Source organism: Geospiza fortis, unplaced genomic scaffold (assembly GCF_000277835.1).
Source record: "Geospiza fortis unplaced genomic scaffold, GeoFor_1.0 scaffold488, whole genome shotgun sequence".
NCBI classification, from domain to species: Eukaryota; Metazoa; Chordata; class Aves; order Passeriformes; family Thraupidae; genus Geospiza; species Geospiza fortis.
Window position 1 is genome coordinate 3,491,400 of NW_005054365.1, and position 5,007 is coordinate 3,496,406.

Genomic DNA, 5,007 nt, shown 5'->3' on the forward strand with positions numbered 1-5,007 from the left:
TTAGGTGCTGATCCAATGCAGAAAAGGCTGTGAGCACACTGTTGTTGCATCCCTGGATGCCCAACGCACTTTCTAAAACCAACAGTGAGGTTCAGCTCAGCCCAACATGGGACCAAGCCCAGATGCTAAAATTTTGAATAGGATCAGAAAATTAAAGAGGTTGTTACAAGCAGCAACTTCTCCTGCAAAGGTACAAGTGCAGCACATCACTGTACTGGTGGGAAAGAACCAGTGCTGATCTTCACTCCTGTTTTATTCATGGCCTCATTTCCCTCTGCCAGAGGCAGTGATGAAGACCCATCCACGGGATTATTCTTGCTAATGAGTGAACAGGAAAGAGCCCAGAATTCCTCTTAGTTTCTAGGCCAAGACTGAGGGATTGATGGTCAAAATACCTACCTATTTACCTGGGATCTGAGTCCCTGCCAGCTGGGACATCCTCCTTAGGCTTGGCTGTTATGTCAGCCCCTGAGCTGCCACTGCCAGAGCACAGGCACGCCGTGGTGAGACCAGAGTGGGGTAACAAGCACAGCACTGCTGCCTGTCTTTGCATCACCTCCCCCTGGCTGTAACTCCCCACTCCTCTCCTGCACACAAAAGTGTGGCTCCGCTGACAGCTCCCTCAGCACAAGGCATCTGAATCGGCTCAGCATTTTCCACCGACTCTAGGCTGTGCTGCAAGGCCCTTCTTCCTACCAGGTTAGGGAGGTGCTGTCTTATGCATTACAACAGTTTTATTTCATAGCTTCAAAGTTTCATACCTTCTCGATGTATCTGCAGCTAATTTAGCAGTGTGATCCAATGAAGGATATTGCTGCAAATTGCTACAGAGCCCTGGCATGTCCATAGCTTCAGAGTCCATCCTCTTCTGGGATTCTCCAACCCTCTCCTGGGGTCTACCCTCTTCTGGGATTCTCCCCTCCAGGGGGACTCTACTCTCCGTCCCCTCCAGGGGCTTTCCATCTTCTCCTGGGGTTACCTTCTCCTGGGGTTCTCCATCTTCTCCTCTATCCTCTTCTGGTCTGGGATTCTCCAACCCTCTCCTGGGGTGGCTGCTTCCAGTTGCTGATCCAGGTGTTTTTCTCATGAGCCTTGGCAACACAAAACAGAATGGCCACCAATCCCACCTTTGTGTCCAGCATCTCCCAGCTCCTCTCCCCCTCGTTCCCTGGGCTGGTGGAGACTCCCCCTCTGTGGAGTAAGAATTGGGATGCTCCAGGGAAGGAGGCTTGATGCTAAAATCATAGAAACACAGAATCATGGAAGAATTTGGGTTGGAAGGAACTTCAGTGATGATCCAACTCCATAGGCAGAGACACCTCCCACTGTCCCAGGCTGCTCCAAGCCCCATCCAGCCTGGCCTTGGGCACTGCCAGGGATCCAGGGGCAGCCCCAGCTGCTCTGGGCACCCTGGGCCAGGGCCTGCCCCCCCTCCCAGCCAGCAATTCCTAATTCCCAATAGCCCAAAATCTGTCCCTGCCCTCTGGCCCTGGGAAGCCATTGCCTGGCTGCTGTCCCTGCATGCCTTGTCCCCAGTGGCTGTGCAGCTCTCCTGGAGCCCCTGGAGGCCCTGGCAGGGGCTCTGAGGTGTCCCTGGAGCCTTCTCTTGTGCAGCTGAGCAGCCCCAGCTGTGCCAGCTTTTAAAATGCAGACTCCACTTCTCCACTTTCCCTCTGTTTGAGACATTTTCCCCCCATTTCCCCATCACTGCCTCTGTCACCTCCAAGAGCTCCTACTCCACAATGCCACGAGCCCATTTCTTTGGCTTCTTGCTCCTAGGTGTAGCCCAACCACCTCTGGCTGCTGGTAGCCAGAGCTCAGTTTTCCTTTATCCTCCCTCCCAGTGTAAAATCTGATTTCCTGGTGATGCTCCAGGCGTTATCACGGTGCCCCCAAGCCCCACTCACAGCCTCCCAAGGTCCCCCCTTCCCCCCAGCCCTGCACCCCACACTCCTGGAGGCAGAGGAAGCCAAACTGCACAGACAAGCCCTGGCTTGGCAGGGATGCCAAGAAACTTGGAGATTTCCTGCTGGAGCACCTATGGAAAATGAACAGCTTATTTTTTCCTCTGTGTGTTCCCATTTATTCACACTGAACACTCCCTGTCTCAGCAGAAGCTGTGTTTGCTGTACCCAAAACCCTCTCAAAAAAGCCACTAGACAGTCATACCCCATCAGGGTAGCTGCCCCTGGATGTTTTATGGGACCATGGCATCAAACAGGTTATATTTGTACTGCTTTCACCAAAAATAACCCTCCCCACTCTCCAAAAAGGGTTTTCAAGGACAATATTTTTAAAAAATAAATTTAAAATAATTTAGATTATTGCAGAATTTCTTGAAGGCCACTTATTTTGCTATCAACAAAAACAATCAGATCCCAGGAACTATTTAGAAAACCTTGCCCTGAGTAAATGAGTCCCAGAACACTCAAGAAGTCACGTCCACCTGTTATCAGAAGCCACACACCTTTGTAAGCATTTGGTTATATATAATTTTAAAACCCCTCTAAACCTCCTACTACTAAATGCAGCATTTATTAGAGCTACCAAATGCTTTTAAAAAGATCTTTCTACTTATTTAAGAACTTAAAGATATTAATGTAGAAGGTGCAATCCATTTTGGAAAGTCTGCTCTGCATTTTTAAACCTGCTGATAAAGTCACTGCTGTTGTTGCAAAGGATCTGTCAGCTCCCTGAAGAGATGCAGAAAGTGTTTTTATACTAAAAAAGTTGTGGATGCAGCATCATGTCCATACTTAACAGATATGAAATGCCTCATTTCTAAAGACTAGGGCTGGATAATTTTGGCAGCCTCTTTGTATCACATCTTAATTATTTTTTTCTTCCAACAAAACAGAAATATTTTCTCTCGATTTCTTGAAACAAGGACAGTTCATGCATCATTTGGCAGCCCTCTGCAAGCGGTTTGTACTTGAATTTCCAGAAACAGTGTATTATTTACACTGCCAATTGCAACACTTTTTTCTGTGTAAAAGCTCCCTTAGATTTCACAAATCTTTGCCTTTTTTTTTTTTTTTTTTTTTTGAATAAACAGACCCTGAAGGCAAGAGGAGCACTGCAGGGAAGGAAAATAGCTCCAATACTGTTGGAGCCAGAGGCCAAATACAAATTCCACACTCTCTGCCGGCTCAGGTTGATAAATTTGCTGGGGTTTCAAGGCGCAGCCCCAGAATTTCATGTTCCCTGGGAGAGTGTTGATGCACAAGATAAATCTGTCTCTTAATATGCTACTTTTCCAGGGGAATGTGTTGATTAGCCCCGAGCTGGTCGAAAATGCACTTCTCATTGCCACCCTGTGGAAGTCCTTCAGGGCTCTCCAAGGCTGGGAAGGAGGACTGGTGAAGGCTGAGGAATAGAAGGGGAGGTGAGCTGCTGGGGATGCTGCTCAGCTGCACACTCATCCCTTTTCTATTTATTTTTTTTAAAAACACAGATTTGTTGTTTAAACAACACCAAAGCCACAGATCCCAAAGTGCCACCTGCTCCCACTCACACACAGCGACCCCAGAGTCTGCCACTGCTCTCATTCCATCCTCAACATCCATCCCCTTCCAAGTGCTTCCCAATGGGAGCCACAGTTTTAGGAAACACTGGAGTCTGCAAACATCCATGATCATTTTTCTTTAAGCAAGCCAGATGTTACTAAATGGGGAACACCACATGAACTGATATTCCACGTTCACAAGTTTTTAGAAACAAAGCAAGAGCTTGCAGTAAATCAACCCAAAGGGGGAAAAAAAGGGAAAAATTAAATCCTGGAGTGTATAGTTGAAGAAATAAGACACAATACCAGGAAAAAAAACGTTCAGAAAGCTCATTTTTAACTCGAGAAGTTCACGTTTTCAAAAGGCACAGCTCGTCCCACACTCCCACCCCTGCAGAGGAGAGAGGAGAAGCTGAAGGCATTTAGCAGACATTTGCATCTATATTCTGCAAGTAGCAGATGCAAAGGAAGAGATTCATTTCCCCTAACATAAGCCATCTAAAAATTAAATGCTGATAGTCATCTTGGATTCTTTTTAAACCCAGATCAAAATAGCTGCTATGTGCAGGTCTGCCCTGCTCTCTCCCCAGAGATTACAGAAAGCACTCAAGTGCCAAAATTAAATAGGGGGCTGAAATTAAACCAGAGGTATCCCACCCCCAGCACAGCTCCTGAATGCATGGCCTTGTATCCAAAGCACACTGGAATCCCTGGAAAAATCACGGCTGTAATCCTGGAAGGGTGTTTGAGTCCTCTGCTGCTGCTCAGGGATTCGGGGAGGTCAGGTTGACCTGAGGTGCTGTGTCAGCCCCCAGAGCGACCTGCCCTGCTGGCTGCCAGCACCCAGCACCCTCCAGGACAGCACAGCAAGGTCCGTTTGCCTGGGCTCAAATGGAAAGGCAGAAATGGAAGCAAAGAAAGTGCTCGTGCTCCCAAACTCTCTGCTGGGATCCATTTCTTGTGATATTTTTACTGTCAGGTATCCTGAGCCCTACCAGAGCAGCATCACTCTGAAGGCATTGGAACAAGCTATTCCTGGGGTGCAAAGGCAGGAACTACAGCAAAATCCTCAAAAAGGGTCTAACAGGGTGAAGAAAAACAAAACATAAAGAATTTAAACACGTGCCCCAGGAGCAGCACCCAAAGCTGCGCCGCGGCAGAGCGGGCGCTCCAGGGAGCGGGAGAGCAGCAGGAGATGCTCCCTTGGCTGCCCAAAAGGCACCACCAGGAGACTCTGAGGCATCCAAGGCAGGGGAGGGAGAAGTCCTGAAGAGGAGCCCCCATTTTTTGTTGCTGGAGTCTTGCACTGCAAGGCTTGTGATCGAGGGCTCTGCCCTTTTGAACACCCAGCTTCAGGGGGAGGGCGCGTGGGGGGCAGAGTGGGAGCTGAGAGGGGACCAAGCTCATCTGCTTTTATTCTTTCTATTATTTAATTTTATTTTTTTTTTTAACGTGGCAGGTGCTGGTTTTCCACCCACGCTGCCAGCTCCACACAAGGTTTT